Genomic DNA, 14,389 nt, shown 5'->3' on the forward strand with positions numbered 1-14,389 from the left:
TCTCTAACGCCACTACGGTGACTTGCGAGTGAATGAGGATGAAATGATGATGAAATACACAAACACCCAGTCATCTCGAGGCAGAGAAAATCCCTGACCCCGCCGGAATCGAACCCGAGACACCGTGCACGGGAAGCGAGAACGCTACCACGAGCCGCGGACGTTACACCAAGTAATAATGAGATTTGAACTACGCAAAATATACGCCTTTTTACCACAGTCATACAAACTTGAGCGTGTTCCACTTAATAGGGATGCTGATCACCATTTAAATCACAAGCCAAACTGATGACCACTATTGAGCCGGCCGGAGTGGCCGAGCGGTTCTAGGCGCTTCAGCCTCGAACCGCGCGACCGCTACGGTCGCAGGTTCGAATCCTGCCTCGGGCATGGATGTGTGAGATGTCCTTAGGTTAGTTAGGTTTAAGTAGTTCTAAGTTCTAGGGGACTGATGACCTTAGAAGTTAAGTCCCATAGTGTTCAGAGTCATTTGAACCATTTTTGAACCACTATCGAAAGATACACAAAGCTATAGGCGAGAACCCAAAACAAATTTCAATGACAAGGGGTTAGTAAAGAAACAAGGGTTTTCGCAAAGCACACCCGACACTTAATCCACGCAAGATAAGGTGCTCGCCTTTTATTTCAGTGCCAGCTGTTGGTGAAATGAGGACTGCAGACAGGGCCATATCAACCAACCAAGGTAACAGAAATAGGGACTTTGACGTCTCATAAGACGAAATCTGCGATCACCAAGGCAGAGGGAAGCAGTGATTCTTCAAATGGCGTAAGCAAACTCTTCACGGTAAACAATCACCACCTACAACAAGGCGATCGGACCTCCTCGCAGGCGAGCGTCCCTGTTAGCGTCCGGAATAGCCAGCAACACAAATTCGCGCAGAGAGCCACATGTGCGACTAAATGTTTTCAAGGAGTCGCTAGGTTACCCCCTCGCGAGACGCCAAGGAAGACGTCGCTAGGAAATGAATACCAGAGAATCAGAATCGATATGAGTACGTGCATGGCTAAAAATTTATTCGAAGAATTTCGTCGTCGTAGTTTAGCAATACGTTTCGTGATGGTCGATCAAAAACGGTCGCTGTTTCAAAAATATCGATGCTGTGTGTAATATGATTGAAAAGAATATGCAAGTGACAACGTGACATATTGGCAATTCGAAGACTGCAGTTATACATTCGATTTTGGACTGATATTCAGCTGTCAAAAGGTCTACTCTCGATCGATTCCGCATTAATTGACCTGAGTCAGAAACAGGCTCGTGTGAATTAGTTTAAAGATGTGCTGAAAATATGTCCATCAAAGAAATGCAAAATACATACACAACGTCGCAACAGGAGACTAAATTTTAATTCAGCAGCATTCAACAATTTGTTCTCCTAGGATGTACAGAAACCAACAAAAGTGATTGCCTCATATACAAATCACTTCCACGAAAATGGACACATGCTCCTTTGTTTATATTGTCATGCCCACTGCTTTAGAAGGCAACGGCCTTTCCGCAGTGGATACAGCAGTAAATGTTTCTAATCACAAATCTCAAAAAGTTTTCCATCGAATGCTTTGAAATCTTGACACAATGTTGCTCTGGAATACGCCGGTGTTATCATTTACCTCTTTTTTAATACATGGAATATATAATTTTTTGTAAATTTAGTATTAGGGAAACGTTACATAAAACATCTCAAAAAGTTACATGTATATTAATATTTATTTAAGAAAGAGTTAGCTAAAAATACGCATGTATTAATATAAAGCGTTTTGCTAGAATTTCAAAGCAATCGGTCAAGAGTTTCTGGCGATACACGATTTTGAACATACGAACATTTATATTTTTATTTGTGTAGATGTACAGATGGTGCGTGCAAAATCACGTGAACTTAAGGGAGAGTGTTTTCGGAAACAGTAAAACAATTTTAACAAAAATGAGTTTTCCCATTGTTAACCCAAAAGATTTAAAGTTTGCCTTCGTTTATTTCATCTACGAACAGAGAACTTAAGTTCTAAATAAAAGAAGATAGCCGCAAGCTGCAAGATTTGGCGATTAAGGCCAGGCAAAACTACTGTCATTTTGTTTTCAGGCAAAAACTGTATGACAATCAGCGCTGTGTGATCGAGCGCGTTGTTGGTTAAGAGCCAACACCTTGTTCGCCACAATGCAGGTCGTATGTTGGGTAGCTGTGTTACCTCGGGAAACAAATTCATCGATTCAGTCGAAAAAGAAAACCAAATTTCTTTTGTAAATGACATCTTAGTCGCCTTTGAGTGTAGAATTGAATAATAATTTGTATGAACCCATCATCATCATCATCATCAGTGTTCTGCCTAAAGGCAGGTTTTCACATGGTAGTTCTCCACGCTGTCCGGTCTTCTGCCATCCTCTTCGGGTCTGCATAATTTCCTCTTCCCTTTATGTCGTCTGTCACCTTGTATCTCCTTCTTCCTCTCAGTCTTCTTCCACAAACCAATCCTTCCAAAGCATCTACTAGCAAGCACTCCCTTCTCAATGAATGTCCCAACCAGTTCTTTTTCCTTTCTCTTGCAACCTTCAGCAGACATCTTCTCTCACCAACCCTTTCCAATACTCTTTCATTACTCACTCTTTCCATCCAGCTTATTCTCTCCATTCTCCTCCACATCCACATCTCAAATGCTTCTAACCTTTTTTCATCCTCTCGTCTCAGTGTCCGTGTTTCTGTCCCATATAGTGCCACACTCCAGACAAAACATTTGCCAAGCCTTTTCCTTAGTCATTTATCTAATTTGCCACATAAGAGTCTCCTCTTTCTGTTGAATGCCTCCTTCGCTATGGCAATTCGAGTCTTCATCTCCTGGTGACATCTCAAGTCTTCAGTTATTGTGCTTCCGAGATATTTAAATTCACTTACTTGGCTAATGGTAGATTGTCCTATTTTAATATTGGACAGTTTGCGTCTTGTACTGATGAACATACTCTTTGTTTTTGCTGTGTTTATTTGCATCCCATATTCCACACAAGCTTCATTCAGATCTTTGAGCATGTTATTCACTGCCCGCTCACTTTCTGCCACTAATACCATGTCATCAGCAAATGTTATAGATTCTATTCTCTTTCCACCAATACATATTCCTCTTTTCCCATCTAACCTTTTCGCAATAATCTACCCTTTTCCATATAACTTTCCCTTATAGTTCTTAGCAGGCCAATAGCATCTCTCGTCCCTTTTCCTCTTCTAAATCCGAACTGCTCCTCTGCAATCCCTCTATCCAAGCTGGATAGAGGGTACAAACCCACTATTGCACCAATTCAGTTCCCTCCCTGTGTCCTTTATCAATGGTACAAAATATCGAAATGTAAATCTTAAAAAAAAAAAAATTGATGTATATAGTTTTTGATACCTGCCGAAGCAGAATATAGGTTAGTTCGGTAGGTTTATTGTTGCATATAATAATGGAGCGGAAGCCAAGCTGTGACCAGTACAGTGAAGTACGATCATAAGGATACGTTTTATGCTGTGTTGCACGCACGTGGACTGAACGATAATGCGGGACAACACCTTTACCGGCGCATTAAACTCGGACAGCACTGGTCAGCCTGAGGTGCAACTTACCTGCAATTATAAGAGCAGTTGCAGTTCAGACGTAAAAAGAGACGAGCAAAGAAACTATATAGAGAATGAAATAATATTCCGAGAAACTCCAGCACTATCACGGAAAGACTGAAATGCACCCGTTCTCGTCTGACATATTCCAGTACGTCTGGCAGCTTAACAGTCTTGCTACTTCTCTGGTCAAATCCCGCAATTAGACTCCAAATCAGTTCTGTTGGGTTCATATTGTATAGTACCAAAAGTAAAAATGCAGCATTAGTATGTTGTGCTTGATGCTGTGAAAATGATTGTTTTTCACGTTTCTACGACACTTATCTACCTCTGTGGTATAAAACGATGAACATAGTGCAAATAAAGAGGGTTTGATTATTTTTGCCTTAAAAAATTAAATTATTATGTTTTCTTAATTTAAGCAACATTTATGAACAGTCTTTCATAAAACATCGATAATTAAGATTTTGTATTTGAAATGAAAACAGGAATGTGCAATTAGAAACAAGAAAACGTGCATTATTCATAAAAATAATGATGAGTTTAATAATTACGCGATGTGGGATTTCAAACTGAATGAGGAAAAAAAATGATAGTGGGGAGATTTGAACCAACGAGTATCTGAGTAAATTTATGAAAAACATTTAACGTAACTTATGAATAATATAGCTAATACATAAGTAGGGCCTACTTCCAAGAGCGTAACAACAAGGGTGTACGTGTGCTACGGCTTCTGACCAATCATCGCGTTTGTGTTTGTTTACATCAGGTTTATTCTTATGATGAACGGAGTATAGTAATACCATTCACCAGTCTGAACTACAACGTTTTATCATAAGTGCTATCTTAAAACTAGAGATATCGAAAGTGCGTGCTGAGATGAGTAAACTGTATTACAAGTAAAATTAATACACGATCAGAAAGAATAACCTAGATGAGACATAATTACTTGTATGATCAGTCGCCATTACAGCTCTTCTTTTTTTATCACTTTCGGTTCTGCTGATTGCTACAATACGTCACAATAAAATAATACGTCACAGTAAATCTTTGGATGGATAGTTCACCCAGAATCTTACTTAAAATGAAAGCAATTTTGGTGTAATGAGAACTATATTTAGCCTTAATTAACTGTGCATTGAACATTTACGGCATCAGTCTTTCAGGAAGCTAACTGCATTTTCTGCTGGTGTCGCCCAGATTTCTGTAGCTGTGATAGAATCATGCTGGCGAATGCCAAACGTCAAGCCAGTGCATAGGGTAGCCACATGCCGAAGCCAAAACAAGCCACCTCCGATTTATTTTTAATCTCTCGTGTCGCAGTTTGGAGAACAGGTCTGTATAAGTACGGAACAAGGACAATGGGGAGTACAAAACGAAACGATTAGAAGCCTTTGAAGTGAGGAATTTGTTAAAGACCAGGTGGATTGATCGAGTAAGAAATGAAGATACACTGCAAAGAGCCAGCGAGGAAAAAAAGTCTGATAAAGAACGCGAAGAAACGAAGACTAGTTTGGCATGCATTATGACGTGAGCTGAAAACAGTAGTAGTAGGGATGCTAGCAGGTACGCAGGCCTAAACATATCTATGGAAGTTCGCCAGTGACGTGACATCCTGCAGTTGAGCTGAAATGAAGGAGTTCAGCTGCCTGGTGTAAAGCCTTCTATTTGACGCCACTTTGGCGTCTTGCGCGTGGACGATGATGAGACAAGCGACAGAAAACCAAGCAAACCCTAGAGCTGCTGAATGAAACGACTACACGTGTAATCCATCCACAACTAAAACGTACCGCGTGGTTAGAATTAAACTGCAGCTGCCCTCGGAGGTCCAGCGTGGGCTGTAATTGTCGCATGGCAACGAGACTTAGTATATATGTTAACACGATAATGCGGAACCGATTTATGCTGGAAAAAATTAGTTCCAGTTTTGACCACCAGGCGTCAATCTGGCGCTGTACACTGTATGATGATATCACATCCATGCTGTCATTTGACAAGCCATAACGTGAGTGAACAGTACGGCTATCGGGAAGAGAGACCGTGCGCTGTTAGTGAAACTGTTTTAGGTGAACAGCATCAAGTACAGTGCTGCGCTGAGAGAATCGCCAACTGAAAGAGTTGAGGAGATGCCATTAAATGATTTAAAGAGGCTGATAATGGAATTCGAAAACACGAGTGAACTTGGTGTGGCACCTGGAAGAGGAAGGCGACCAACCTATCCCGGGAGAAGTTACTGACAAGGTTGCAGTTGCAACAAACTCAACACGCACGCCAGGTTGTGCTAAAGCTCGTGCAGTATCACGAGAATTGTCCGTCCCAAGGTCAACAGTAAGGAAATTGGTGAACTGTACATGAAAATTAGTCTACTTTGTTTATTTTCATTCGCTAATGTCGTATGGTATTATATTTTGGGGTGACTCTTCTCATTCTAAAAGGATATTTTTGGATCAGAAACGGGCGGTTCGGGCATTAAGTGGTGTAAGTCCGCGAACCTCTTATCGACCCCTATTCACTACTCTGGGTATTTTGACATTGGCTTCTCAATATATATGTACTTTACTGTGATTTCTTGTTAACAATAGTAGCTTATTCCCAGGAATAAGCAGCTTTCACTCAGTTAATACCCGGCAGAAATCCAACCTGCATTTGAATCGGACTTCGTTAACTCTTGTGCAGAAAGGTGTGCAGTATACTGCTGCATCCATTTTCAATAAGCTACCCCAAGAATTCAAAAAATTTATCAGTAATCCACGCTCTTTCAAATCGAAATTGAAGAGTTTCCTCATGGGTCACTCCTTCTATTCTGTTGAGGAGTTCCTTGAAAAATTAATCTGATGCCCTTGTTATATTGTTGATTGCCTTTACTAAAACTTATGGCTTGACTTTTTTGGTTCTTAAATACTTTATTCTTATCTGTTATTACTTTTATGTTGTAATTTCATGTACTGACACGTTTAATGACCTTGGAGATTTGCTCCTCAATTTGGTCCTACGGAACTTGTGTAAATAAGTAAATAAATCCAGCTCTCGGCTTCGAGTATAATTTGAGTGCGACGGATTTCTTGGAGGGCGGTAAATTCAGGTATTTTGTTACGAATGCTTCGACAATTTATTGTTAAAATATACATTCTAAATGCTTTTGCTCTGAACGCGATCTGATTTCGCACTCTGCGTATCGCTTGGCGGGTTTTCGTCTGATGACCTCAAACTATCGCCTACCCTGAACAAGCTCCATGCACTCCACAAGTATTCTTCCATCCGAGTAGCTGCTTCTGTTGTGTAGTTTATCCGCAACCTGTCCAGGGGACTCCTATAATTCTCCGCTTCATAACACAAGTCCAGAACTCTGCAAACAAGATCGTTACAGAATCGCCGGAGCTTCTGGTTGAGATATTTCACTCGACTGCAAACCGAAGGATCCCCATCAAACTTCTGACTTCCATCTCTTATAAATAGAATGGGACTGCGGCTCGTCGATGACTTCAAGAAAACAGATACCAACAGCCGTAATTTTATGAATTAATTTATTGGACTATTAGTTTCGGTGCCTCATTGGGGCAATCTTCAGGCCACTGTATAAATCGACGAAAATCAAGCTCAAAACAGACAACAAATCTGTTTGCACACGTTTGTGCAGCGGTTCTACCAGTTGACAAATATTGCTTCACATCCTCTCTTATTTATATTATTCAGTCTCTCTTGTTCCACTGTTCGTACACTCATATTTTGTTGAGGATCTGTTGTCATTATTTTAAGATATCAGTCTTCTTCATAAACTATTTTATTCCAAGCCATTACAGCTTGTGACGACTGACAAGGTTTTCACTATAATAATTCTCATATTACATTGTATAGTGATAGCTACTGTAAGGACTGACTGCGTTTTAAAGTTTACTTCCTCTATGCTTCTAAAGCAGCATTCACAGCTTGAGAGTTTACTTCGTTGATGACTTCTGGTTTTATTTTCTTGCGTTTTATGCCAGTCGTCATATTTTAAAATTTAGTTTGTTCTCGATAAGATGCAAATGTGATAGGGCATGTGAATTACAGCTTCATACTGGAAAAAAATAGCTTTTCGATCGTAGGCTCTTACTTTTACCTAAATCCATCGTTCATTTATGGTTTTCTAGTCTTTTTAACTGTTATGACATTCCTTCACAATTCTGTTAGAGTTACTTTGCTTGTAACCTCCCCACCGAAATTTTAAAAGATATTACCTTAAATGCTAATGCACATTGAGCTAAGTGTAAGCTCCCTAGAGAAATTTTGAAACACAATAGTTGAATGTTAACAAGAATACAACCTAACGTAACCTCCCAGCAAATAAATTCAATGACAATGACAATTAAACAAAAATTAGCAATCTGACCAAAGTATAAATTCCTCACAAAAAAATGAAAGTCAATTCAGTGATAATAAAATCTCAGTGACAGTGAAACCACAAACAGATCGAAATGTCGATCTTAGGCCCTGTTCATTAATTAAACTGAAATTCTTACCTTAGTAAAGCTGCATGTCAAAGTTCTGCTCTTATTGTTGGCCACCGCTTGGAGGAAATTGATTGCAAAAATTTTGAATTTAAGGGAAGCTTTTCTTTAAGGAATATCAAGGGAATATTTCTTTCATTAAAGAATTCTTTGTTAAAAAATTGCTTTGAAAACCAAAAATTATTATTGGGGAGATTATTGCACAAATTAGTTACAGTTAATTTACATTATTAGCTGAGCGCATTTAAAAATAATATACCTCATCCTGAATCTTGACCAGAGTGCCATGTCGACGCCCGCCGACTCCTCACACACAACTGTACTCGACTGCTACTACCGACAGACTGCTCGCAACTGAACTGCACGACTACTACTGACAGAGTACCGCTCGCAACTCTCGCGCGGTCAAGCGCAGACTAGCCACGATAAAAAGCTCTCTGGTCAGAGACTCTGCAATGCCTCGCCATCGCCGCCACACAACATACGTGTTTCATAACCCTCCACTGGGGGGGCAAAAATTTGGCAGCGATGGTGAGTCATTTGGACTTGCCAAGCGCGGCAAAATTTTTCTTTAATTAATTAACTTCTACAATTTACAGAATATTTTGATGTAGTACATGAATCAAATGTTGTGCACATGCACCGAGTACAAAACATTTCAGACAAAGACAAAATATGAGTACAAAACATATTCGCAGATCAGAAAAATGTATATACAAATTATTTGATGGATAACAACGTGCACACGCACTAAAAAATTCTTGAGCATTTTCAGAACAAATAAATAGAATGGCAAAAAATCATGTTGACAAGTGACATGAGTGCACAGGCACTGCAGTTCAGAACATATCAGCAAATGACGAAATGTATATACAATGAGTAACAAATGACATAAGTGCATATGCACTGAAGTATGAGTACAAATCATATTGAAAAATGAGAAAAGTGCACAGGCACTGAAGTTCAGTACAAAACATATTAACACGTAAGTGTACATGCACTGTAGTTCAGAACATATCATCAAAATAAAAATGTATATACAATATAAAAGACAAGAGTGCACATATACTGTACTTCAGAACAAATCGAAAAAATGTCTTTAGCATTTTCACAACAAATAAACATAATGGCAAAAAAATCATGTCGACAAGTGACGTAAGTGTACTCACATTGGAGTTCAGCAAATCGAAAAAATGTATATCCCATGAACATAAATGATGTTAGCCAAAAAAAAATGATCTTCACTATTAGGATAGGAAAGGGAAGGGTTGCATCATGGTTGTAGCACTTTAGATTGCACATAGCTGCTCTGAAAGTCCATATCTTTCCACAGAAGTACAACACCAAGTGACACAATTTGAAGTTCATTTCCCATCATAATTTATCAGCGTAGCCAAGACACTGAACTGTCGTAGTAATGTTCCATGTTTTCATTTTGGCAGTACATTAGGTACACCAAACAGTGGGACCATAATAACATCTTCATCGCTCACGGTGGTGGACAGCATGTCGTGTCAACACCACGCTCTTACAAGGCACACCAACGTAGAATTAGTGCAAAAACCAAATATAGTGCTCCATGATCATGAGGATGGACAGGACAAATGGATATTGCAGTAATTCAGGGTAGTTAGCTCATAAGGTGAAGGACATTAAGTCACATAATAGGCTTCATTGAGAATTACAGTTGTAGTTTGCGGCATTCATAGCCCAGTTATTGAACATTTCCGTACCAAGTATGTAGTATTACGGAATAATGTTCATAAAATTAAATTATTGGCATCATGGGTAATCGTATTACAATAAACAGTGGCAGTCCTTGGCCAGTTACAAAGCATATTTAGTATGACAGAATAATGTTCATCAGAAGTCTTCATTGAAAAGGAGAGTCAATTATTGGCCTAGCATTAACATAATACATTGAGTGGACATTTATCAAAACATGAAAAGTCAACATTGAAAACAAGAGCTAATTAATGGCATAATTAATAACATAAGTCATTTAGTGACATTAATTATTGGCACTCAGTGGCCAGTTACCAAAACATGAAAGGTCATAATTCATTTAATTAGATTAATTATTGACACTCAGTGGCCAGTAGGTATTGAATATTATAAAACATTGTTCATCATTCAGTATTATTCAGAACTCTCTTAAATGAGTAGCATTATTTGAAACTGGTGATACACACCATTAAGAAGTCATGATTAAAAATCAGTTAATTACAGTCACAGCATTAATAATCATGGGCATTATAAGTAGTCTCATTACAATAAACAGTGGCAGTTATTTGCCAGTTACAAAGCATTATTTTATATTTTTTTTGTATCATTAAGAAGTCATTACTGAAGTGACATACTATTCAGAGCTGATCAGTATTATTCAGAATTCTCTTAAACTAGTAACATTATTTGGGACTGGTAATACATTTTGTTTTTGTGCTAGCAATGCAATGCTTTGGGTAATTATAAGGGAAAGCAAGAAGAAAAATATTTGTTTCTGGTTTGTTGGTATAAATGAAAATGTGTAACGTCATCTGTCATAAGTCAGCTGTGGCAAGATTATGAAACAAGTAGAGTATATGTAATCACCTTCATAGATTTAATGAACAACTGCTTATAGCACATTAATCTCATAAATAATTTCTACCGCAAAAAAATATATAAAATGGATTATTAAGCTGAAAAGAGAAATGCATTTTATGCTGAAAAGTAGTGAACTTCGAATTAACAGGTAGTGAAATGTGTATAAAAATGTGTTCCATAGCTGTCCTTTCCAAAACCTTCAGTCATTATACTGTGCAATATAACACTTGCTGTCAAAACGAACTGCAACAAATACTTAAATAACTACATAGCCTAAATATAACTTCAACATTATCCTCATCTGCAAAGAAAAAAACTTCATTATCCATATCATCAAAAACTCCATTATCATCATCACCTGTAAAGAAAAACTTCATTATTCATAGCAGCATATTCTTCATCATTATTCATCAGCATTCATTATCATCTGCAAATAATCACTTCATTATTCATTACACAACTATTCCTTATCTCTAGCATATTTCATCACTAAAACTAAGATGTGTAGTTCTGTCTGACAGCCTGCATCAATCACCTTGTATTCTGAAAGAAAAAATTAGTTAAGACTGCTATTCTACGATGAGTATAGTATATTCTTGTTAATGCTTGTTAATCCTGATCCATTTACTCTTCCTCATAAAGTTATTGCATCTTCTTTCGTTTATTCCGTAGGTGAAATTCCCATTTCTGTTGAATTTATTTCTTACACGCATCATTTCTTTCTGAAATTGATGAACAAAGATTTATGTCTTGCATTTAAATCATATACCCACTAAATAATGACTGGTTTATGGTGACTTAATTAAGTATACAGCATAACATGACAGAAAACGTAATATGTCAAAAGCATAGACAGTGTTCAAAGGCAAAAATGTACAGAGAATAGTACAATGCAGCAAAAAAAATGTAGAACAGTCACGATCTTGAGATGTCATAGGGCAACAAAAATGTCAAAGTCAACTGGTGAGTGTTATATCTTAACTATTTCACAGTGCATACAAACAAAACTGGAATACAATCATACACACAAAAAAATGGAAAATGTGCACGGTCTGATGTGTAACGACAAGAAGAGCGACCTGCTAACCTTACCTTGCCGGGCACTTGCCAAGAAAAAATACGATAATCATCAGTAATTAGTCATGTGAATATAATTGCATAAGTGGTCATAAAAAAATTAGTAAATGGCATCATAGTGTGTTGAATCATAAAGTGTCTTCATTCAATAAAGGGTTTAATATTTGACCAATGGTGGTTGCCTTTCGATTTTCTGGTTCTCAAAGTTTCGACGTGTACAACATTGGGGTGAGGGATGCTGCGAATCCGATATGGTCCTGCGTATAGAAGTTCAAATTTACTGCACCTACCTTTTATTTTGTTGGATAAATAGTGTGTACGCACTAATATCTTCTGTCCAATGTGAAAGTCTCGGCGTCTACAAACCTGTTTTTGTTGTCTTCTTCGGCGCTCTGCGGCACGTTTGATGTTGTTCAGCGCAATGTTAATTATTTCATGGTGTCTTAGTCGACGACAAGTAGGGAAGTTTACTAACTCTTTAATTTTGTTTGGTGGTTCAACGTTTTTCAGTATAACAGACGGAGATAGCATAGTGGATTCATTTGGAATGGAATTAATTACATCTTGAAATGAGAATATGTGTGTGTCCCAATCAATATGTCTTTTGTGGCAGTATATTCCACACAGCTTGCCAATTTCTTTCATTAATCTTTCACAGGGGTTCGAAGAAGCATGGTACTTGGATATATAAATCGGAGAAATGTTTCTAGCTCGTAAAATACGTGTCCATGTAGCAGAACGAAATTGTGATCCATTGTCAGAAATTACTTTCAACACATGCCCTACATGAAATAGAAAATGTTTTACAAATGCTTTCGAAACGGCTTTAGCAGTAGCTTTGTGTAACGGAGTGAAAGTAACAAATTTTGAAGTGAGCTCAACAGCGACAAATATGTAGCAAAAACCTCTGTTAGTTCTCGGAATTGCACCAAAAATGTCTACTGCGGCCATATGTCTTAATTTAACAGGTATAATGGGATATAATGGAGGAATATGTGAAGTGGTGTCTGACTTAGCTTTCTGGCAAATTTTACAAGACGCTAAAACTCGTCGTATACGTTTCTCCATGTTGGTAAAATAACAGTTCTGTCTCAGTATAAGAAAACATTTTCGTGCTCCGTAATGTGCGTAACTTAAATGAGTGTACCAGATTAATTTGTTAACCAGTTCGTCAGGAATGCATAATAACCAGTTATTGCTGTCAGGATGATAGCGGCGAAACAGAATGTCATTGCGTACAGTGTAATGGTTTCTAATCGTAACATTATTCCTATCTTGCCAAAGGTGTTTAATTTCTTTCCACACGTTGTCTTTATTTTGTTCTTGTGCTATGTCCTGTAATGACGACGAAATAAAATTTTCAAATGCAACTTGTTGAATGTACATGACACTGAAATTTGCTTTGCACTAGTTGGTTGCTACGTCTTGCTGATTGTTGCTCAGAGAACGCGATAGTGCGTCTGCTATAACATTTTGTGTGCCGGGAATGTGAACTATGGTAAAATTAAATTCCTGTAAATAAAGTTTCCATCTTCTTAATCTGTCGTGAGTGAATTTAGCCGAAAGTAAAAATTGTATCGCTCTGTTCTCTGTGTAAACGGTGGTATGTCTGCCATAAAGAAAGTGCCGAAATCTCGTAAAAGCCCAGACAACACATAATGTTTCCAGTTCTGTAACGGAATAATTTCGCTCAGCGGGTGACAAAATGCGGCTTGCAAATGCGATGTTTTTAATTACTGTAGAACCATCTTCTTCAATTTCCTGGAAAATATGTACGCCTAAAGCGGTGTTGGAACTGTCGGTGGCAATGGAAAAATTTCTAGTAAGATCTGGGTGCGATAAAAGTGGAGCATTCAACAAAGCATGTTTCAGGTTCACAAATTCAGAATGTGCTTGCTTATCCCAAGACCAAATAGTGTTTTTACTTGTTAATTGGCATAATCTAGGCGTGTCTAAAGCGGAGTGATGAATAAATTTACGAAAAAAGTTAATTAAGCCCAAAAAACTGCGTAATTGCTTCTTCGTTGTAGGAATAGTAATGTCACGTAGAGCTTGAAGTTTTTCCGGATCAGGCGCAATGCCTTCTGCTGAAATTACGTGTCCAAGAAATTTTATGGAAGTTTTGCCAAAGTGCGATTTACTAAGATTAACTGTAAGTCCTTGTGCACGAAAAGTTTGTAACAGTTGCTCAAGAATCAGATTGTGTTCAGACCAGTTAGCTTCTGCGATAAGAATGTCGTCTACATACGCCGTAATTCTGTCCTTAAGTTCTGTCGAAAGTATTGTGTTCAAACCGCGAATAAAAGCTGCAGAAGAAATAGTTAACCCGAATGGTAATTTACAAAATTGATAACAGTCGCCAAAACAGAGAAAAGCTGTATATTTTCTGCAATTCGGATGAAGCTGAATTTGCCAAAATCCCGATTTCAAATCTATTGTAGAATAAATAGCTGTACCGTGAAATTTCTGTAGAAGTTCCTCTAGCGTCTGTGGTCGATCTGTTTCATTAATAATAATGTCATTAATGTGACGTGAATCAAGTACAAGGCGAAGTGAGCCATCTTTATTCTTAACAATATGTAGCGGGTTTATGTACGGACTAACTGCCGGTTCTATAATTCCTTGATCAAGCATATCCTG

This window comes from Schistocerca americana, chromosome 2, assembly GCF_021461395.2.
Source record: "Schistocerca americana isolate TAMUIC-IGC-003095 chromosome 2, iqSchAmer2.1, whole genome shotgun sequence".
Classification (NCBI taxonomy): Eukaryota; Metazoa; Arthropoda; class Insecta; order Orthoptera; family Acrididae; genus Schistocerca; species Schistocerca americana.